The sequence below is a fragment of the Nyctibius grandis genome, chromosome 1, assembly GCF_013368605.1.
Source record: "Nyctibius grandis isolate bNycGra1 chromosome 1, bNycGra1.pri, whole genome shotgun sequence".
Taxonomy (NCBI): Eukaryota; Metazoa; Chordata; class Aves; order Nyctibiiformes; family Nyctibiidae; genus Nyctibius; species Nyctibius grandis.
The window spans coordinates 131,512,008-131,535,523 of record NC_090658.1 but is presented as its reverse complement, the minus strand read 5'-3'; the positions used below and the strand labels follow the sequence as shown (position 1 = coordinate 131,535,523).

The following is a 23,516-nucleotide window of genomic DNA, read 5'->3' as shown; positions in this document are numbered from 1 at the left end:
ACTTAGGTGACTGTTACTGCAGAGAAGCAGAGGCTGAGAGGATTTCAGGGAACTGCATCCAGCGCTTCTGATTTCCATTGTGGTGCATTATACTGTGTCCTTGAAGGTTGCTGATGTTCACTGAGTTGGTTAAGCCTGGTCAGCAAAAACAGTGACTTGTGGTTTGAGTTTTTTTTCCTCCTGGATCAGGACCAGCAAGATCAGGAAGATAGCTGTGTGACTTACAAGACCATTTTAAGGATGAAAACTTTGCTCTGCACTTTGAAACCCTTTCAAAATGTGTATCTAGGAACTATAGATTTTTGTCTTCTATGGATTTTGGCAAGACAGCTGTTAGAGTAAGGTGAAAGGAAAACGAACCCGAGAGGAGCTTTCGATTTTGGTGAAACTCAATAGTTACACATTTAGTTAGACATTTTTTAAAAAAAACTAAAACCTGGTGACAGCTAGAATTCAAAGGCAGCATCTGATCCATTCTTTTTTCCTCCCACTAAAGCAACCAGACGGGATTCAGTCCAGGATGTGCACACCTTGTATATCTCTCTGCGTGTTGGACACATGAAAGGACTTGGGGAAATCGATGTCCAAGTGGACACCAGTGACAAGTGGTGTTCCTCAGGGGTCGGTATTGGGACCGGTCCTGTTTAACATCTTTGTTGGCGACACGGACAGTGGGATTGAGCGCGCCCTCAGCACGTTTGCCAATGACACCAAGCTGTGCGGTGTGGTGACACGCTGGAGGGAAGGGATGCCATCCAGAGGGACCTGGACAGGCTGGAGAGCTGGGCCTGTGCGAACTGCATGAAGTTCAACAAGGCCAAGTGCAAGGTCCTGCACGTGGGTCAGGGCAATCCCAAGCACAAACACAGGCTGGGCGGAGAATGGGTTGAGAGCAGCCCTGAGGAGAAGGACTTGGGGGTGATGGGTGACGAGAAGCTCACCATGAGCCGGCAACGTGCGCTGGCAGCCCAGAAGCCAACCGTGTCCTGGGCTGCATCCCCAGCAGCGTGGCCAGCAGGGCGAGGGAGGGGATTCTGCCCCTCTGCTCCGCTCTCGGGAGACCCCCCCTGCAGTGCTGCGTCCAGCTCTGGGGCCCCCAACAGAAGGACACAGAGCTGTTGGGGTGAGTCCAGAGGAGGCCACGAAGATGCTCAGAGGGCTGGAGCCCCTCTGCTCTGGAGACAGGCTGACAGAGCTGGGGCTGTTCAGCCTGGAGAAGAGAAGGCTCCAGGGAGACCTTCTAGCACCTTCCAGTGCCTGAAGGGGCTACAGGAAAGCTGGAGATGGGCTTTTTACAAGGGCAAGTAGTGACAGGATGAGGGGGAACAGTTTTAAACTGAAAGAGGGGAGATTGAGATGAGATGTGAGGAAGAAATTCTTTGCTGTGAGGGTGGTGAGACCCTGGCCCAGGTTGCCCAGAGAAGCAGTGGCTGCCCCCTCCCTGGCAGTGTTCAAGGCCACGTTGGATGGGGCTTGGAGCAACCTGGTCTGGTGGAAGATGTCCCTGCCCGTGGCAGGGGGGTTGGAACTAGATAATCTTTAAGGTCCCTTCCAACCCAAACCAGTCTGTGATTCTTTTAATCATAGAACAAAACAGTTTCAAAGGCACCTCTGGAGGTCTCTAATCCAGTGTCCTGCTCGGAGTAAAGCTAACCACAAAGGTAGGTGAGGTTGCTCAGGGCTTTGTCCAGTTGAGGTTTGGCCATCGCTGGAGTGGAGGGTCTAACACCTCTCTGGGCTACTTTTCCAGTCATTTGTTTTCCCCCTGTATATCCAGTCATAGGAGACTACATCAGAAACATTGCTGGTGTCAAGTTAATCAGCGTCAACTGCTGTCCACTCATCTGCCAAGCCAGTCACTTGGTTACAGAGGACAGTCAGATCAGTGAGGTACTTTTTGCCCACAGTATGTCTGGCTGTGCCTAATCACCTTCTTGCCCTTCATGGCCATGGGAATGGCTCCTAGGAGGATTCGCTCCATCCATCCCTGCCCACAGACTTCGACCGGCAGCAAGGTGCCGTGCAGGCAGCTGGGCAGGGTAAGTGCAGCCTTTCCAGTTGCGTTGCTGTCCTCTTTATTTCTACCTCTGAGGTACAAATACTCCCAAGAACGAGTTTGTGTTGTCAAAGTTAATGCCTGGAAACTTACTGCAGATAACCTTGGCTTCGTCTTGACTTGGCTGCTCATGGACTTTCATCGCCTCAGCTAATAAAGCCTTTACAATTGCTTAGAGACATTTAAAGTTGTTAGTGTTTAAATAAAGGGATTAATTTCAGGCATCCTGCTGCTAACTTGTATGTTTGAATTTTGAAAAAGTGCTTTTTCCCTGCGAGGTGCGAACAGGCTCTGAAAACCGGTTAACTCTTATCAGCTAAATGGACTGGAACTCCTTGTGAGGAGCTGCTGAACTCTTCGGCATCGATTTACGCTTGCCAGGCAATGGAAACGATTCCGTTGGCTCCATGAAGAATAAGTAGAGAAGGGTCTTATGGCATAGGAAGGTGCGGCAGGAACGCCTGTCCTTTAAACCTGCTCCTGCTGTTGATTTATGGATGATTGAGTCAGTATTTTAACGTTTCCGTGCCTTCCTTGTCTATAAATTACTTTGTCTTCCCTTTGGGTTATTGAGGACTGCTTGGCTATCATGTGTAAAACACTGTCAAGGTAGGGTGCCAAGTGAATGCAAACTGTTTTATTTTTAGTGCCTTTTGAAATCTTGGACTTTTTGTTCTCCCTTTTATCTGTCTCTTTCTTTTTAATCACACGAAATGGAAATAAACTCAATCACAGCTGTTGCTGGAGAAGAATCATTAGGCCCATCCAGCTGGCTCTCTTGGGGCCAGCGCAGGATTGTTCCCTACGCTGCATTTCAGAAGTATTTTATCTCCTTTAGTCTTGCGTGTGTGCAGAGTGATGAGCATCTTTCACTTCTGTCAGCTCTCTTCATTGATCCAAATGGGAAGGGCTATTTTTAGGTGGCTGTAAGTAAACGGACATCAGGTACCACAGAAAGGGAACTAGGTTATTTTTGGAAACCCATCAGCAGCCGTTCTGACAGGTCCTGCTGCAAGTCTGGTCTTCGGTTGGGCTGTCTCAGTTTGTGGTATCAGTTCCCAAGGTTGTGAACCTGGTTTCTGGGGTGTGATTTGCAGTCTGAATCTGGAATTAGCACCTGCTGGAGATTCTCTTGATGGCATCTGTTTATGGGAGTTAATTCCCCCCTAAACCAGCCTGACTTGGAGGGATGCAGGGTGGTGACTGAGCTGGAGATTTTAGGGCAGAAGATGAGGTCACCTTAGGGGCAACATATGAAATACACCTTGAGTGGAGATAAACCCATGAGGACAACCTCATGATTCAAGCCCTGGATGAATCACAGAATCACAGAATCAACCAGGTTGGAAGAGACCTCTGGGATCATCGAGTCCAACCATTATGTGCAGAAGACTTGGCGTCCATTAGTGGCTGCGCAGCAGGTTTCGGTGTGCTCTTGGGCAATTCATTCGGGTTTATTCTGTTCCAGTGGATTGCAGAAAGATGACATTTTCTTGGTTTTGCTTAGTCTTTTTCATAAGCATTTTGGGACAGCTTCTGCCTCTCACCGAATTTGTGTGTGGAGCTCACCGAAGCTACATGAAACCATTAGACACTCCAGTTACTCGTCTGTGAATGTGCGAGTTGGAGTCCGTGGGGGCAATGACTAAGCCTGCACCATTGCTGGTTGGAGAGCTTGAAAAGCCCGAGCAGAAGGCATTGTGTATGTGATTTAGTTGCACATTATCAGCGAAGATCCAAGTCTAATTTCAAAGGTCAGAACATGCTCTCCACCTGGGTGTTCCAGGCCTTTTATAGAGCAGCTGAAGGCCATTACCTAAAATTAGCTTGTTGCTTGGGGAAAGCTGATATTAGCTCCGTATTAGGACTCTTCTCAAAGCTCTTGATGATCATTTACTTGATGGGCTCCTACAGAATCACAGAATCACAGAATCAACCAGGTTGGAAGAGACCTCAGGGATCATCGAGTCCAACCATTGCCCTTACACCACCCTGTCAACTAGACCATGGCACTAAGTGCCATGTCCAGTCTTAAACCCCTCCAGAGATGGTGACTCCACCACCTCCCTGGGCAGCCTCTTCCAATGTCTAATAACCCTTTCTGTAAAGAAATTCTTCCTAATGTCCAGCCTGAACCTCCCCTGGCGAAGCTCGTGGGTACAAGGTAGAAAATGGAAGACAAATAGCACCTGATACTGCTTCCTCACTGAGAGGAAAAATTGTGTGGGCTTTTTGGCAGAATTCCTCTTCTTCTAGCATGGTTTTTGGTGGTGGGGGTTTGGGTTTTTTTTGAGGCTCTCTAGTGAAGCTTTCCTAGGCAGGCCAGTGGACTGCCTTTAGGGTCAGACTTATTTTTATTTTCCTCAAACTTTCGGATGATCCAGACGTGCTGGGGCGCACTGGGAAGCGGAACACGTGATTCTGAAACCGGCTGAAATTGTAGAGCACAGTCAGATCTGCTAAGCAACAGCATTGACACGTTTAAATAAATCTGCTGTTGAGTAATATAGAGTGACATATTGAGAGCAATTAAAAAAAAAAAAAAGAAACTCAGCACAAATTTGGGAAATTACTGGAATGGAAACAATATGGATGTTAAGAGGGGACGTTGGGTAAAAGAAAGGGAGGGCTGCTCCACAAAAGGAGTGTACTGGAGAACCAGGATGTCCATCAGGAAGGATGAGACAATAGCAGAAGTGCAAATTTATGCTGAAATTATCTCTTGGCAGTAGGATCCTTGTTTCTACTTCTCTGCCAACATTGATGATCACAAGGGTTGGAAAGATTAATACTGCCTGGTTTGGAGAGGAGCATGTGGTGGGATGTCAGCTTAGAGAAGGTAAGGTAGCAGTTCTTGTTCCCCTTTTCCTTTTCTTTTTTTAATTCTTTTTTTTTTTTACAGTTCAGATTTTGTACAGATGAGAATGTACACGATTGACTGCTTAAAAAAAGTATTTTGGTGGGCAGCTTCTGTTCTTCAAGGGCTCAGGCAACTCCTATTTGCTAGTGGTTAGGGGAAAATTGTCCTCAATAAGCTGTTCTGTGACGATGATTTATGAGTATTTTGCGCCAAAGCGGCTGGAAATGAGCACTCAGGAGTGAGGGGTTGAAGTGGATGGATCATTGGTTTGATCTAATACAGCCATCCTTGTGTTTTTTTGTTATTTTATTGGGTTCTATACAGTGGTCAAACAGAGGTGTGAATTTTGTGGCTATCTTAATGACTTGGTTCCAAGCCGATGCCTTCACGTCCGTCTGCACGGCACGTTTGCAGTGGAGTTGGTGGCCGTGTCACTGAACCCTTCAAAGCGTGTGTTCACCGGCAGCTTTCCCAGGCTCTGGGAACGTCTCCGCTTTTCTTGGCTGGGCACCAGGTATTTACTCTGGACACGAGCAGCTTTTGTCCAGTGGATGGCAAGAGTCAACTCATGCGCCAGCCAACCTGTTACGCTATTAAGCATGAAAGGGAGAGAGCTGTGCTGTCCCTTCCAATATTTTTGTGCAATCGGAGCCATTTATGGCTCAAGCCACTGAGATAAGAGTGAGATGGCACAGCATGAGAGATGCTAGGCCTTACTCTTCTCAGCAAGGGTCATTAGACATTGGAAGGGGCTGCCCAGGGAGGTGGTGGAGTCACCATCTCTGGAGGTGTTTAAGAAAAGACTGGCCATGGCACTTAGTGCCATGGTCTAGTTGCCATGGTGGTGTCAGGGCAATGGTTGGACTCGATGATCCCAGAGGTCTCTTCCAACCTGGTTGATTCTGTGATTCTGTCCACAATAACCGATGTGAATGGCCAGAAGAGACGTTTGTGGCTTCCTTCTCCATTGCGACCTCTCGGCATCTATTCTGCAAATGGTCCCTGAAGCTGGCGTGAGTTGGGAATGGTCTGATCTTTGGGATGATGGCTGGGAGGCAGCAGCTTGTGTCAGAAGCGATTGCTTCATCTGCACGAGCGTTGTGCTGGCACGGTGTCCCACCGCCCGTTTCTGAGCTGCTCCAAGGACATTTGGCCCCAGTTAACCCAGCAAAAATCGCTGTTGTGCGTTGGAGATCTCTGCCTGGAGTATTTTTAAGCCTGGTGTGTCCTCGCCAGCGTAGCTTTAGCTTCCCAAATGTACCCCCTCTGCTAACATTGGGATTCTCTCCACCTTCTGTTGTGAACGGGCAGGTGGGACTGCACATGGAGAGGATTGCGTGGGCAATCTCCGACGTGCAGAGCGTACCCACAATATCCATGGCACACAGTTTCTCTGGGAATTTTTCCTCTGGGCCATGGAGGTACGTTTGTGCTGTTAGCTGTTCAAAGCCCTGTCAGCTACGGGTAAGGTCTGGCCTGCACATCCTGCTGCCCAGCCAGGGAAGCTGGTAAGCCATTAATTTTGCAAAAACGTGGCTGGTTGAAGCTGCTCGTTGCTAGAACCAGTCTCACCGCTCGCTGCAGTGGATGAATAGCTGAAGCATTTGGACATTACATCACCACATCAGACAGATTGTCTCAAAGCCACAAGGTATTTAGCTGTCCTGCATGTTTGATACCAGTTAATAAGGATTTCTTAAAAAGACTATTGCTTAGCGTTACACGCTCTTTAATGTTGTTGGAGTGTTCTAATAAAATGGGACTTTGGCATCTGGTCTTATCTGTTAGTCTTCCAATAACTTTTGAACCTATCAGCTGTTTTCACTCAAATTAGAGGGATAGAGCTCACCAAGGCACTAACTCCTTATAAATGTCCTGCAAATAGGAAGCCGAGGCTCTTTACGGGATTTGTCTAGTTCTGGGCCTCGCACTTCAAGAAAGATGTTGAGGTGTTGGAGCGAGTGCAGAGGAGGGAGACCAAGCTGGTGAAGGGTCTGGAGGGTCTGACCTACAAGGAGCGGCTGAGGGAGCTGGGGGTGTTTAGCCTGGAGAAGAGGAGGCTCAGAGGTGACCTTAGTGCAGTCTACAACTACCTGAAGGGAGGTTGTAGCGCAGTGGGAGTCGGCCTCTTCTCCCAGGCAACCAGCGATAGGACAAGAGGACACAGCCTCAAGCTTCGTCAGGGGAGGTTCAGGTTGGACATTAGGAAGCATTTCTTCTCAGCAAGGGTCATTAGCCGTTGGAAGGGGCTGCCCAGGGAGGTGGTGGAGTCACCATCTCTGGAGGTGTTTAAGAAAAGACTGGACATGGCACTTAGTGCCGTGGTCTAGTTGCCATGGTGGTGTCAGGGCAATGGTTGGACTCGATGATCCTAGAGGGCTCTTCCAACCTGGTTGATTCTGTGATTCTGTGGGATGCTGGGGAGCCCCATGGAAGCTTGAAGGCATCAAACAGTAAGAATTCAGGCTTCATTCATGCTGCTGTTCCCAGAAGTACTTGTTGGGGCTACATTGAGACAACAGATTATATTTTTCTCCGAGTACAGTGCTGAGCATCTCAGGGGCCGATACAAGTGCCTGACTAAATTAATAATCATTCTGGCTGTTTCTCCAGCTAGCCAACAGGACACCATTAGGTTTGGGAGAGCAGTTGGGAAGTGCCTTCAGACCAGGCTGTGTGCTTCACAGGTTTTTAGTTTCAAAGGCAGAGGACTTAAAACAAAAAATAAACCAACTCACACAAGGAGTCACGCTTTGGTGCCTTGGCCTGGAAGGCAGCGTTGAAGCTAAAAGCTCTATTAGTGGGTTTCAATTTACTCAGGCTGAATCCTTCCCTGAGGATTGCTCATGTTCGGTGGAATTACAGGGTTTGGCATGATAATGTTTGTCCCCTTTATTTCTCCCTTTTGCACTTTCTCGGTGCGAGCAGGCAAAGCAGCAGCAAAGCTCTGCGGGGGCTGGAGAGGCATGATAAGGCTCAAGGGCTTGCATGGGTGCGTGGCTCTGTTAGACCAGGAGATGTGTGGGTGCAGCAAGATGCAGTCTGAGGAGGTGAACGATGCTCGCAGGCTTCGGAAATAATAAATGTCAATAGAGGAAACCAGTGCTGGGTGTCTGCCCTCCAGCTGCTGGTCATTAGGTGACTCGCTGCGAAGGAGGAGGATGGAGGTGGGTCACAGGGAAGCATAAAGAAGGACATGGATGAACTAAACCGGTGGACTGGCTCATCTGTGGAGGGTGCAGAAGACAGAGTGAGGCAGTGGGGTTGTGGGAGAGGGAGGACAGGAGAGACCCAAATGGGGGAAGGTGGGATTTGGGCAGCAGAGGAACGGTACCCTTCTCAGCAAGGGTCATTAGCCATTGGAAGGGGCTGCCCAGGGAGGTGGTGGAGTCACCATCTCTGGAGGTGTTTAAGAAAAGACTGGCCATGGCACTTAGTGCCATGGTCTAGTTGACATGGTGGTGTCAGGGCAACGGTTGGACTTGATGATCCCAGAGGTCTCTTCCAACCTGATTGATTCTGTAATTCTGTGGTGGTGAGAGAGGGGCAAAGAAAGTGATCTCAGCAGCTGCATTTTTGCAGGGCTGCTCCTGTATCCTGCAGCTGTTCATTAGCAATTCTGTTTATGCCACAGGGAGTTTTGGAGTCTCTGAAGCTGACACAGTTTTAATAGACAAAGACATTTTGAGTGCAGCACATCTGCTCCGAGATGCTAAGGCACAGGCTCCATGCGGCAGTGCCATTGGTTGAAGCATTTCATCGTGCTTTTTTTATTTTAAGACCTCCTCGCTTTTATCCTAAAAAGTTAATTTTTGAGGTCAACAGAAGTGCTGTGTTTGCTCGTTAAGTTTGCAGCCCTTAAACAGTCTTGCAGTACTTTTCCTAATATCCCTGAGTTCCCAGCCCTGAGAGTTGGTGGAATTACCTTTTGCTTTGAAGGACCCCAAAGCATTTCACAAAAGTGGCCATCGCGGAGATGTGAGGCAGCGGGTTGGTAAGGAATCATCGGGGTCGGTCGGATCATCTTTGTAGATGATCTAGATGTAGGGACTGAGTGCACCCTCAGTAAATTTGCAGATGACACCAAGCTGGGTGGGAGTGTCGATCTGCTGGAGGGTAGGAAGGCCCTACAGAGGGATCTGGACAGGTTATAGATAGATGGGCCGAGACCAACGGCATGAGGTTCAACAAGAACAAGTGCCGGGTCTGACACTTCGGCCACACCAACCCCCTGCAGCGCTACAGGCTGGGGGAAGAGTGGTTAGAAAGCAGCCCGGTGGAAAGAGACCTGGGGTGCTGATGGACAGCCAGCTGAACATGAGCCAGCAGTGTGCCCAGGTGGCCAAGAAGGCCAATGGCATCCTGGCCTCTATTAGGAATAGTGTAGCCAGCTGGTCTGGGGAAGGGATCGTCCCTCTGTACTCGGCACTGGTGAGGCCGCACCTTGAATCCTGTGTCCAGTTCTGGGCCCCGCACTTCAAGAGAGATGTTGAGGTGTTGGAGCGAGTGCAGAGGAGGGCGACCAAGCTGGTGAAGGGTCTGGAGGGTCTGACCTCCGAGGAACGTCTGAGGGAGCTGGGGGTGTTTAGCCTGGAGAAGAGGAGGCTCAGAGGTGACCTTAGTGCAGTCTACAACTACCTGAAGGGAGGTTGTAGTGAAGAGGGAGTCGGCCTCTTCTCCCAGGCAACTAGCGATAGGACAAGAGGACACAGCCTCAAGCTTGGCCAGGGGAGGTTCAGGTTGGACATTAGGAAGCATTTCTTCTCAGCAAGGGTCATTAGCCATTGGAAGGGGCTGCCCAGGGAGGTGGTGGAGTCCCCATCTCTGGATGGGTTTAAGACAAGACTGGACATGGCATTTAGTGCCATGGTCTAGTTGCCATGGTGGTGTCAGGGCAATGGTTGGACTCGATGATCCCAGAGGTCTCTTCCAACCTCATTGATTCTGTGATTCTGTGAATACGCTGCGTGACATATGGGAGTGCAAAACCAGTCGGTGTGGGTATGGGATAACACTCATGCTTCCTGGAGTATGGTGGGTTGCTGATGTCTCCTGACCCCTAGATGTGAGCTGGGAAATAGAGAGTCCAAATAAAGTGAAATAATATGTAAATTATGTATGTGACAGGAATTTCATAAAACTCGGAAGTTTTGCTGGTAACAGTTTTGGGGGTGGGGGGTTTGCTCTAAGTTGTAGATATTAAGAAACGCTGAAAGGAAGCGAGTCGGTTTGGGCTGCGTCTTGCCCAGGCTGCAGCAGTGAAGCTGTAGGGAGGGAGCAGCCCCGTTGGGACCCTCAGCACGGGCACAACCTTGGGGCTGGAGGGACGCTGCTCCAGAGCAGAGGCCTCCCTCCTTTGGTTGCCTGATCTCTAATATAAAGCTGCATTATTAAAAATTTGGCAAGCTGGGTATTTTTAGTTGATCAATTTATTTCTAGGCAGACTCAATCTAACCCTTAGCTTAACTTTTATAACCTGTGGCTTTCCAAAACCCATCTAATCTCGCTCTGTGATTGAATCTACCTTGTACAGGTGAAAAGTTAATTCCTTCCTTCACCTCCAGCTTTGGCCCAGTTCCTTTGATCCCTTTCCCTGACCTCTCTCTTAAGCCTTCATTAAACCGAACAGTGTGACTTTGCCCTTCCTAACTGCTCTGTTATTACTCCATCTGTCCCCCAGTGACTCCTCTATGTCTTTCTACCCATGCCAACAGGAGCAGTCTCTGTGCTGGGGACACATGCTGAGTGCAGTTTGCTGTCTCCCATCATGCCTCTTCCAGGGACTGGGTGTTGTTAGTCTTCTCCAGCCACACAGCTTGAGACTAGGTTTGTCGTTTCTGTTTCTTCGTGATATCTTGCAAGCGAAGCACTGGGCACCAGTGACAGAACAGCACACAGCGTGTGTCAAATTATCCAGCGTTTCAAATCCAAGCGTCGACTTCGCTTTGTAGAAATTTAATTACCATGCATTCTGCTGGTGCTTATCTTCTATCATACGCTCTTCTGCTCATTAATAACTTCGTTAAGCACACCCACAAGCTTCAGGCGTAGTGTTTCGTTCTCTCTGTGTATTTTGAAGTACGATATTTGGCCACTTCCACATCTGTACATCCTAATATATAGAGCAAGTGTCCTGCATGGACTCTCATTAGCTGGACTGCAAACGTCTGGTTTATTAGAGGCTCAGAGGTGACGTTGTTGCAGTCTACAACTACCTGAAAGGAGGTTGTAGTGAAGTGGGAGTCGGCCTCTTCTCCCAGGCAACTAGCGATAGGACAAGAGGACACAGCCTCAAGCTTGGCCAGGGGAGGTTCAGGTTGGACATTAGGAAGCATTTCTTCTCAGCAAGGGTCATTAGCCATTGGAAGGGGCTGCCCAGGGAGGTGGTGGAGTCACCATCTCTGGAGGGGTTTAAGAAAAGACTGGCCATGGCACTTAGTGCCCTGGTCTAGTTGACATGGTGGTGTCAGGGCAACGGTTGGACTCGATGATCCCAGAGGTCTCTTCCAGCCTGGTTGATTCTGTGATTCTGTGATTCTGAAAAGGTGGGCTAAGGCACAGTGCCGGGTTGATGAGGGAAAGGAGCTCGTGGGGGGTCCAAAAAAGAAACAGGAGGAAGACACTCTGTGATACAATCCAGAAGGACCAGTAAAACTGGGGGCATTTCTGTGGTGGGCGAGGAAGCAGCAGGACAATTGTCAACTTTCCTCAGAAGGCTGGAAAAAGGGCAGAATATCCTTAGATTTATTTTTTTCCTGTGGCTGGCCTTAAGCTTAACCATCCTTCTGCACCAAGATGGGCACAGGACAGACAGTCTGGTCTGGGCTTGATTTTTGTTGGAGGTGTGATTTCTCCAGAAGCAGTTATTGTGATTCAATCTCTCTGTGCAGAGTGCATTTTCACTGTTGTGTGTGGCCAGATCTACATGAGTACACACGTTCCAAAGCCTACCTGTGCACAGGTGCTACCAGGTACCGGTACGACAGCAGTAGTGGGGTAGGCTGCTGTTATAGTTAAAGAGGGACAGCTTTTACAGAAGCCTAGCAGAGGTGGTGGCATGATGGTGTGTGGCACGGTGACATCTTCCTCCTGAAACTTCTGCAGACGGTGAAGATGCAGATTAGAAAGCGGCCCGGCGGAAAGAGACCTGGGGGTGCTGATCGACAGCCAGCTCAACATGAGCCAGCAGTGTGCCCAGGTGGCCAAGAAGGCCAATGGCATCCTGGTCTCTATTAGGAATAGTGTAGCCAGCCAGTCTGGGGCAGGGATCGTCCCTCTGTACTCGACACTGGTGAGGCCGCATCTTGAATCCTGTGTCCAGTTGTGGGCCTCACACTTCAAGAGAGATGTTGAGGTGTTGGAGCGAGTGCAGAGGAGGGTGACCAAGCTGGTGAAGGGTCTGGAGGGTCTGACCTCCGAGGAACGGCTGAGGGAGCTGGGGTGTTTAGCCTGGAGAAGAGGAGGCTCAGAGGTGACCTTAGTGCAGTCTACAACTACCTGAAGGGAGGTTGTAGTGAAGTGGGAGTTGGCCTCTTCTCCCGGGCAACCAGTGCTAGGACAAGAGGACACAGCCTCAAGCTTGGCCAGGGGAGGTTCAGGTTGGACATTAGGAAGCATTTCTTCTCAGCAAGGGTCATTAGCCATTGGAAGGGGCTGCCCAGGGAGGTGGTGGAGTCACCATCTCTGGAGGTGTTTAAGAAAAGCCTGGACATGGCACTTAGTGCCCTGGTCTAGTTGCCATGGTGGTGTCAGGGCAATGGTTGGACTCGATGATCGCAGAGGTCTCTTCCAACCTGACTGATTCTGTGATTCTGTAGTTGAGCCACTGGGTTCCTGCTGCGTTGCACGCCTGTGAGTGCAGCAGAAAGGCATTTCATGTCCCTCGCCTAATAGGGACTGTGTGATTCGGGTGTCTGGTAATGAGAGAGGGGTTTTTACCCATAGGACCCCGTTTGAAGCTAGACCAAATTAACAGAGTCCTGGCCATAGTTGTGTTTGTGCATCTGAATTTCTACCTTGCTTTGTACTGAGCTGTGTTGGATCAGAATCCACCCGCTATATAAATATGGGTGATTACAGTGCGCCAGGTAATTTAGTTATTTGGCATGATTGATCGAGCTGTCTGAAACGGGGCGGCCTCCACGTACGTGGTGATGAAGCATTCCCCAAAAAGTGCAGAAGGCCGTCAGCTTGCTAATGAGGCTGCGTGCAGCTGCCCGCCCCGCGCATCAAAGGCTTTTCTGAGAGGAGGGGAAGAGCTGCTGTTCGATGCACAGCAGCACAGATACAAACGGGGAGGTGGGGAGTGTGTGAAAGAACTAATACAGGGAGGGAAGGGACATTTGGAGCTGGTTAGCTCAGTTAATTTGGCCATGTAGCACTGACGAATTTAATGTCACTGCACCTTGCTCGGACATAGCAGCCGGGGTTCCCTGGTTTCTGAAGGCTTTCCTGGGTGTAAATCCTGCACCTGGGGCACAACAACCCCACACACCGCTACAGGCTGGGGAAGAGTGGCTGGAAAGTGCGTGGTGGGAAAGGACCTGGGGGTGTTGGTCGATGGCAGCTGGATATGAGCCAGCAGTGTGCCCAGGTGGCCAAGAAGGCGACCAGCACCCTGGCTTGTACCAGCACTAGTGTGGCCAGCAGGACTAGGGCAGGGATCGTCCCCCTGTACTTGGCACTGGTGAGGCCGCACCTCGAATCCTGGGTGCAGTTTTGGGCCCCTCACGACAAGAAAGACCTTGAGGTGCTGGAGCGAGTCCAGAGAAGGGCAACGGGGCTGGTGAAGGGTCTGGAGCACAAGTGTGATGGGGAGCGGCTGAGGGACCTGGGGGGGTTTAGCCTGGAGAAAAGGAGGCTGAGGGGAGACCTTCTCGCTCTCTACAACGGCCTGAAAGGAGGGTGTAGCGAGGGGGGGTCAGTCTCTTCTCCCAGGTAACAAGCAATAGGACGAGAGGAAACGGCCTCAAGTTGTGCCAGGGGAGGTTTAGATTGGAGATCAGGAACAATTTCTTCATGGAAAGGGTTGTCAAGCCCTGGCACAGGCTGCCCAGGGCCGTGGTGGAGTCCCCATCCCTGGGGGGATTCAAAAGCCGTGTAGATGTGGTGCTGAGGGACATGGGTTAGTGGTGGCCTTGGCAGTGCTGGGGTAACGGTTGGACTCGATGATCTTCAGGGTCCTTTCCAACCAAAACGATTCTATGATTCTGAATCTTCCAGTGTGCCTGGGTCACGAGGACTGACTGCTGACCTGCCCCCTTGCCTGCTGAAGTGCATGAGAAGCCACCCATATGATTTCATGCTTGTTAGAGGCCTCTCAGTGGAGATACTCGCTCTCCAGATCCGGCTCAGTCGCTGCGTGCAGGAAATGGGCAAATGTTCCAGAAGACCCATGGAGACGGGCTGTTTCCCACAGTGACCCACCCTGCTAAGTGAGATGCTGTTAAACATGGTGTGTGTTTCTGTGCTGTTCAGGCAATGTTTCCTTTTTCTTATAACTTAAACAGGACAAAGAAAATTGTAAATTTGTGCTTAATTACGACCTGAAGTGTCTACCAGAGCGCAGGAGCCTGAATTCTGCCATGTGGTTATTTGCTGACAAGGAAGTGGTGATGAGGGTGTTTTAGGGAGGTGAGAGAGGTTTGTATTTTTGCCTTGGGGAAAATAACATGCTTGAGCTATCTCGGGCTGAAAACCACAAAGAATACCAAGGACTTGAGCTGTCTCCCAAAGTCAGCGTTTGGAAAGCCAGCCCTCTCCTCCTGTCTGGAGTTGACCTCTGCGTGCTTCTCTCGTACGACGCAAAGCACTTGGCTCTTCGCTGTGGTTTTGCCTCAAGACAGTTCTTGTTCATTAATTGCTTCAAGGTAAAAGCAGAAAGAACCTTCCCCTCCTCCCACACCTAATTTATCCCTTTTAGCAGTGAACGAAACATTAACCACTCACCTACTCGTTGAGTAGCTTGTGCCACTGCGCACGATGGAGCAAAGTACCTGCTTCCTCGGTTTGCTTCCCACGTCCAGAGGAGGGCGATCAAGCTGGTGAAGGGTCTGGAGGGTCTGATCTGCGAGGAACGGCTGAGGGAGCTGGGGGTGTTTAGCCTGGAGAAGAGGAGGCTCAGAGGTGACCTTAGTGCAGTCTACAACTACCTGAAGGGAAGTTGTAGTGAAGTGGGAGTTGGCCTCTTCTCCCGGGCAACTAGCGATAGGACAAGAGGACACAGCCTCAAGCTTGGCCAGGGGAGGTTCAGGTTGGACATTAGGAAGCATTTCTTCTCAGCAAGGGTCATTAGCCATTGGAAGGGGCTGCCCAGGGAGGTGGTGGAGTCCCCATCTCTGGAGGTGTTTAAGAAAAGCCTGGACATGGCACTTAGTGCCCTGGTCTAGTTGCCATGGTGGTGTCAGGGCAACGGTTGGACTCGATGATCCCTGAGGTCTCTTCCAACCTGATTGATTCTGTGATTCTGTCCCAAAAAATCTTTAGCACTTTGTCAATGGGAACGTGGTGAGCAGAACAGCACCAGCCACTGTGTGGTTGTACGGATTGACCAGGTTTCTTGTCAAGCTCTGCCCTGCGGTCCCTTGCTCGGAGATTTGGAGGGGGGTGAACTTGGCATCCAGGGTTCAGTACCTCAGAACATAAAAGGATTTGCTCCTAAGCTGGGTATTTCTTTGTGCAGAGAAGTGTTTGTGTGCAGCCTGGAAGAATAAATAAAACAATATGACTGGTTTATTACCAGAAAACAACACTAAATAATAAATTTAAGAACTAAAAGCTCTATACATAAAGTAGGTTTCACAATGCATTATGCAAAAAGCAAGTAGGCACCGGAGAAGGAAACCGCTGGAAAAAGGCAGGCTGGGAAGATGGATGATCTTGTGGACAGGACAATTAGATGTGGAGTGAATCCCACGCTGGCACAGATTCTGGGGTGACCTTGGGCAGGTTGTTTCTCCGTACCTCCATTCCCTGCTCTCTGAAAACCAGATGTGGTTTTACTGTCTAAGGATTTCATCAGAATAAACGAATGTTCGTGAACCACTTGGTTAACGTCAGCTGAGGAGCATGACAGACCTTCAGCGGCTGCTTTTTTGCAGAAAGCAAAGCAGGCAGGTACCTGGAAGCACTTGGGAGTGAGATTTCTGTAGCTTCTGCTTGCCACTATACCGAGCATCTCCTGGAGCACGCTCTTGTCCCTGTGCCCCAGATGGGGAACAAAAAGCTGTGAGCCAGACTATTGATTCTTCACTTGTCTGCCTTGAAGCACTTTGAGTTCACCTTTGCTTCATAAAGAGGCAGAATGAGGCATGGAGGTTGCATGATTTCCCCTGGGTGCTGGAGAGAGGCAGTGCTAGAGCTGGGGACAGACCCAGGACATCTTGACTCCAGGTTTCTGCTCACATTTCTGAATTATTGCCACCTGAGAGCCCAGGCGCAAAATCATACAATCGTTTAGGTTGGAAGGGACCTCTGGAGGTCTCTGAACGTGGGCATTGTCCAGATAAGTTTTGAATATCTTTTGGCCTCCTATCCCAAGGGCCAGCTTTGGCTAAGCAGGTGGTGTCCAGAGCTGCAGTTTGATGGCACTCCCCACCTACACAGGTTTTTTCATTCTGCCGGTGCTGGAGCCCTGGAAGATCTGGTTGCTGCCACTGCAGATGGATTTGGGGTTGCAGGTAGTCAGCAGGAGGAACCCTCCCTCCCAACCCTTCTTGTCCTCTTCTTCCTGTTCCCAGCCTGGATGTCCAGTGCACTTCTCCCAGTTCTCCCTTCCTTCTTTTCCTTCTTTCCATCCTGTGATGATGAGGCAACTCAACTTTCATCCTTGAGGCAGCAGCACTCCGTTTTACCTCCACACCTGGGAGGTGGTACCTCTTTTGGGTATCGATTTCCCTGTTCACCTGTCATAAGCTCTCAAAAGCACCAGCAGAAGTACAAACAGATGTGCATCTTGGGGTCTTGCCTGTTGGGGTTTATCAGCTGCTGCTGCTGCTGCTTCTGGGTTTTCTTGCCATGAAACTTCAGAAGAGGGGGTTGCTTCCGAGAAAGGTCTGATCCTGAACTTGCCTGCTGTGGCTCCACAACCAGTGGCAAAGAGTTCGTGCTGATTGTAATGATCCTTTTGGCAACTGCAGCAGACTTATCTGTTTCATTCCCAGTGAACCTGCAGGTCCTGGCACTGAGTAGCTCCAGGGTGGGAGCACGGGTCGATGTCTGGTGCCCTGGGGTGTCACATGCTGGAGTGCCCTTGGCGAGAGATGCCGTGGTTGCAGGAGTGAATGCCCTTCGCCCCCAAGAAAATGGGGTGAAAAGCAGCTCTCGAAGGATTTGTCCTCAAGTGTCACTTCTAAACCACCCCAAATACCTCTCTGTTCTCTCTCTGCTCTCACAGTTAAGTTGGTGGAGGGTCTGCAAAGGAGAGAAGGTCAGAAAAGCTCTTGTAAGGTCCTTCTATTCGGTTGCGTTCCTTCCCCGTAGCTCTATCCCCCATCCAGATGAGCTGTTGGGGCAATTTGCACATGCAGTGGGTCTTTTCCTTCTCTCTCCTTCCCCCAAGGATTTCTGAATTGCAGGAGATGCATTTGTGAAGACTGTAAGATGAAATGATGCTGTACTGGGAGCGCTGGTCCTGTGCTGTCAGGGCAGGAGGACACCTGGCTGGAGAGAAGGCAGCAAGCACGATGCAAAGCCAGTGTCTGTGTCATCTCCTTATTGCAGTCTGCAACTACCTGAAGGGAGGTTGTAGTGAAGTGGGAGTTGGCCTCTTCTCCCAGGCAACCAGCGATAGGACAAGAGGACACAGCCTCAAGCTTGGCCAGGGGAGGTTCAGGTTGGACATTAGGAAGCATTTCTTCTCAGCAAGGGTCATTAGCCATTGGAAGGGGCTGCCCAGGGAGGTGGTGGAGTCCCCATCTCTGGATGTGTTTAAGAAAAGGCTGGACATGGCACTTAGTGCCATGGTCTAGTTGCCATGGTGGTGTCAGGGCAATGGTTGGACTCGATGATCCCAGAGGTCTCTTCCAACCTGGTTGATTCTGTGATTCTGTGATCTGGGTCCTGTTTCCAACGGAGCACACAAGCAGCATAGGGAAAGAGTAGCAGAACAGGGCAAACATACATGGTCCTTCTCCAGGTATCGGTCAGCCACTGCCTTCCTCAGCACATGTGGTTTTCTGACTTCGCTGGAGCGAGCACATGAAGGGGCTCCCTTGGAGTGTTTGTCCAGGACCCCTTTACCCCACGTGTCTCCAGATGGGGAGCATGGCTGGAAACAGGTTTGGCTTCTCATGGAGCTGTGAACGTGGTGAACGTTCCTTGGTTTAGCTAAAAGCTTCCTAAAGCCAGGGATGCAGTTTATCCCCTGAATTTACAGCTTACAAGACCTTTCACTGGTCGTGCGTGTAGCAGCGTTGATCTTAGCCTAAGAGAATTTCTCTGTACCTGTGAGCTCTCAAGATGGTACAAATCCCTCGTGATGGTCCCTGAGGCTGTAGCATGCAAAGCATTTCAGAGTTAATTTTCCATCTGCTTCTTTTGAAGATGTGCTCTCAAACGTACCTTAAAGCACCCACCGAGTAGATTTATTCTCCTTGTTCAACTGCTCCTGTTCCCAAAGCGATCAGAGATTTGGGGTGTAATCCTTTCCTTTCAGACCTTTAGGAAGTAGAAAGTGACTGTTGCTGGAGGGCTGTTTTGTGTTCTCTATTTCACCAGAAACACTGTTCTAAAAGGGGGAATATGCTGTATTTTATTTGTTTAGCAGAATTTTCTGCTTCTACTTTAAAAAAAAATGTGATTTTTTTTTTTACTTTGATTTCATTTTTACTGCTGGTGAAAAAGAGACTTGGCAATAGAAACTGTCTATCCAAGACTGGACAGATAAAGCACAGGAGCCACTAACACGGACTCCCTGACATCATCCTTCGCCGTTCATCAGGAGGGAGCCTGCATGACAGAGGTGGGTACGGTGCTTCGCTCTCCATGGAGAGGGCCAGCACAGAAGAAGGTTTATGGAGATAACACTGCAGACCCATCACTTGATGAGGAAAGAGAGTAAGGACTCTTGGTGTGGTCTTGGGCGACCAAGCTGGTGAAGGATCTGGAGGGTCTGACCTATGAGGAACGGCTGAGGGAGCTGGGGGTGTTTAGCCTGGAGAAGAGGAGGCTCAGAGGTGACCTTAGTGCAGTCTACAACTACCTGAAGGGAGGCTGTAGTGGAGTGGGAGTCGGCCTCTTCTCCCGGGCAGCTAGCGCTAGGACAAGAGGACACAGCCTCAAGCTTGGCCAGGGGAGGGTCAGGTTGGACATTAGGAAGCATTTCTTCTCAGCAAGGGTCATTAGCCATTGGAAGGGGCTGCCCAGGGAGGTGGTGGAGTCACCATCTCTGGGGGGGTTTAAGAAAAGGCTGGACATGGCACTTAGTGCCCTGGTCTAGTTGCCATGGTGGTGTCAGGGCAACGGTTGGACTCGATGATCCCAGAGGTCTCTTCCAACCTGGTTGATTCTGTGATTCTGTGAAATGTGTGGAATATGGGTGCATACAGAGTTTGGGAGCTTTCATTTAGCAGATGCAGGATCCCTGTGGATTTTCCTCCTGGAAAGTTCAGTGCAGTCTGTGTCACCATGTTCTGCCTGATGGTTATTTATTGCTCTGCTAAGCTCTGGAGGAGCGTAGGTTTAAAATTTCCAGACTCTCTTCATAAATATGCTGAGAAAGAAACAATATTTCCCTAATTATATAGGGAAATGGATAAAAGGAGGTGTAAGCAAGGAGGAATAGGTGTGCTCAGGTGTTTGCAGAAGGACCTTGGTGACGGAGCATTTGCAGAGTAATGACTCCACGAGCATCCACAGATCAGACCAGCCTGGCTCTTTCTACTAGAAGTACCTGAGGGAGAACCTCAGGTATTCACAGAACTTCACCGGCGTGGAGAGTGCCCACTGTGGAGTTGAGGAAAGCTGGGAACGCAGCCCAGGATTTGAGCTGGGTTGTAACAACGTGCCTGAATAGCAATTTATTCTCGCAGCCCTGTGCCATGGGAGAAGGAACCGCAGCGTGAAGACCTGTCATGCCCGAGAAGTCAGTCAGATCGGTATTTGGGAAGAGGCTCTGGTAATTATTGAGCTTCACATTTCCCAAGAGCTCTTCCTGCCTCTTTTTTCTGTGTGTGTATAATTAGGTCTATCAGGCAGCATCGTTGTGTTATAATGTCAACAAGAGTTTCTCAGTGTTGGACTCGATCAGTTTAAAGGACTAACTAGTACTCGGGAGTGAGAGGAATGAGTTGGCTGGAGAGCCCAGCAACTAACCCATTTCTCCTTCTCCCAGACTTCTTTTTGGGAGCTATGGAAATCAGCAGCCTTTTTCCTCAGGGCTGCTTATTGCTCTTAAATACAACACTGAAGTCTCTCTTGGTAAAACCACAGATTGGGATTTTACTTTGCTTTTTTTTTTTATTTAAGTCCTAATAACAATGTGTTACAACCTCAGGCGTTATGGAGTTGATGAGGAGTAAAGTCTTAGTAATGAAGAAGAGTCTGAGAGTGTGTCTAAAGTGCTTGCTTTATCGCCAGCACGTATTTCATACTGACAGTCAATCCTTTTAACTGATCCCAAGCCACATGTGTTGCATTTTAAATCCCTCTCCAGCCTGCTCTGCTCTTTCCCATGTGGTCTTTTCCAAGCTAGCTGTAGAGTTAGTTTGTCAGCTTCAAGTTTCTGAGCGTACAGATTTTTTTTTAACTCCCAGCCCACGTTTTTAGGTCAGGAGGATAAAGTTTGTTTTGTGTCAACTGAATGGAAGGACCAGAGGAGCCACTGGAAGGATTAGGTGGCAGAACAGCTGCAGAGGATCGTGTGTGGGGCGATGCATTTAGCTTTTCAAGGCCCCCAGTTGCCATTTCAGGGAGTCCAGTTTGCCATTTCGTCACTGTTTAGGGCTCGTAAATGGGCAAAGCAACTACAAAGGAACAAGATTCAGATGCAGCCTCAGCTGATAACCTTTGGGACTGCTTTTACTGCCTGTGGGGTGGCAGTTTTCCCTGGCCGGTCCGAAGCAGCACATCCACGTGCCTCCTCATTCTTTCTTGGCCGCATTTATGATCCCGTATTTCTGTGTTGTCTCAGCACCTTGCAGGGTTTGACCACATTTTCCACATGACACCCTCAAGAAAAACACCAGCAGAGCTTGTTTTCCCACTTACACCTGGAAGTTGAGCTGGTTTTTAGATTCACTGGTGTTTGAGCGAGCGCGTGCTTTGGCGTTTCCCCTTGGGCAAAGGGTTTCTAGAGCAGCTCTCAGCTCCTGGCCAGCTGTTTGCAGAAAACCAGCAGCAATTGTAGGATCTTTGCAGACCCTGCGAGACCAGGTTCAAATAGTAGAGAGTGACTGACTGGTTCATGCACATGGACAGTGACAGCATGAGCTTCATTTCCTGGGGCGAGCTTAAAAAAGGGCGGAGGGGGAAGGAAAAATAGACTTTAAAAGCTTTTTTTTATTATTTATTTTTACCTTCAGCCGCCTGGTTTGTACACTGGTGCACTAAAACCCTCCTGTTGTGTAGCAGCGGGCCCAGAGGCACGATGCAAGTGTGCTGCTATTGCCAGGGCTCCCTGTGCCTGACCGACAGCCCCGCGCAGCAGCGCTGGGATTTACATTCATCGCCAGCCACTCTCCCAGCCTGGGCAAATACAAGTTGCTGTACAGAGAATAGTGTTCAAGTGTCCTGCCAGCAAAACTGGCCCCGCACTTCAAGAAAGATGTTGAGGTGTTGGAGCGAGTCCAGAGGAGGGCGACCAAGCTGGTGAAGGGTCTGGAGGGTCTGACCTACGAGGAACGGCTGAGGGAGCTGGGGGTGTTTAGCCTGGAGAAGAGGAGGCTCAGAGGTGACCTTAGTGCAGTCTACAACTACCTGAAGGGAGGTTGTGGTGAAGTGGGAGTCGGCCTCTTCTCCCAGGCAACTAGTGATAGGACAAGAGGACACAGCCTCAAGCTTGGCCAGGGGAGGTTCAGGTTGGACATTAGGAAGAATTTCTTCTCAGCAAGGGTCATTAGCCATTGGAAGGGGCTGCCCAGGGAGGTGGTGGAGTCACCATCTCCGGAGGCGTTTAAGAAAAGACTGAACATGGCACTTAGTGCCATGGTCTAGTTGCCATGGTGGTGTCAGGGCAACGGTTGGACTCGATGATCCCAGAGGGCTCTTCCAACCTGGTTGATTCTGTGTGAAAACTGAAGCCTCCCCCATCCGCCCGCCGCGCTGCCAAGATGTGAGAAAGCTGATTTAGTCTTTTCCTGACTTTTAGCCCTTTTATCCTCCCAGCTTTCTGAGATTTACACCAGTGCTGTTTGCCAGACAACGTTATGAATTTAAAACCTGCCTGAATTTTAAGTGTCCGTGCTGTTGTGCAGCTCCCAGGTGGGGGTCAGGTTGAGGGGGGTCTCCATTTAATTACGGAGTGTTAAGTTACCGACTACAAATGACCTTGTAATGAAACAGGCCTAGGAACTGTGCTTTATTAGTCCACTTGTTTCCCCTTTAATTACGATTTTTCCTGATTAAAACCAATTTTTCCATTTATTTTTTCTGACACGCACTTGTGTACTACACTGAAAATTATTCCTGACTTCTCTCTCCTCCTTTAAGGTGAACTTCTGTTTCGCTTTGGCCCATTTCCAGATCTCCGTTTAAGCTGAGATTTACTTCCTCGCCTTCTTTCTGCTAATTCTTGATGAGTAGATGAGTGGAATATTAAATAGATTTAGTGCAAAATGACCGTCACCAGTGTAGATTACTTTCCTCTAATTAAAAATTGAAGCGGAAATGAATCAGCTTCTCTTGAGGCTGTGCAGGAGTCAACGCTAAGCCCAGCACTATATTCATCAGTGATGTGGGAAGTCCGGTATATGACAGAATATCCCAGAAACTGAGATATCTCAGAGGATGCTAACAAAAGGGAAGGGAGAGGTTCTAGTGGCAGTGTATTCATCTGGCCTAGATTTAAATCTGTTGGCACAGACCAAAGGCTCAGAGCTGGATTTATCGTGTCTTTGATTTTTATGCCCATGCTAGGTAGGCATTCGGTGCCGTAGCAGTTTTCCAAGCAACAAGGCATATCTAAGCAAGCTGATACCCATCAGATCCTAACTTCAGCACCTTTGCTTTGATGTACAGTGTAGTCTTTTCCAGTTTGGACCAGAAATTCCCTCTTGTATACAGCCAGCAAAGGGAATCGTAACCAACGTGAGTAGAATCATAGAATCATAGAATTGTTAAGGTTGGAAAAGACCTAAAAGATCATCAAGTCCAACCATTGACCCAATGCCACCATGCCCGCTAAACCATGTCCTGAAGCGCCACATCTAGACGTTTTTTGAACACCTCCAGGGATGGTGACTCCACCACCACCCTGGGCTTCCTGTTCCAAGGCCTAATGACTCTTTCAGTGAAGAAATTCTTCTTAAGATCCAGCCTGAACCTCCCCTGGCGTAACTTGAGGCCATTTCCTCTTGTCCTATTGCTGGTTACCTGGGAGAAGAGACCGACACCCACCTCGCTACACCCTCCTTTCAGGTAGTTGTAGAGGGCGATAAGGTCTCC

The 23,516-nt window shown here is 49.5% G+C and overlaps 1 protein-coding gene across 5 annotated transcripts in view; it reads left to right on the top strand.

Annotated features, from left to right (window-relative positions):
- Positions 1-23,516, top strand: part of EXTL3 (exostosin like glycosyltransferase 3) — a 157,627-nt gene that overhangs the window by 92,606 nt on the left and 41,505 nt on the right. The window contains exon 1 of one of the 5 annotated variants that reach the window (XM_068402107.1): positions 18,751-18,876. The exons of the other annotated variants lie outside the window; for them this stretch is intronic. The gene's annotated coding sequence lies outside the window, so the exon portion shown is untranslated. Of the gene's footprint in view, positions 1-18,750; positions 18,877-23,516 lie in introns of those variants that run through there. 5 annotated transcript variants of the gene reach the window in all.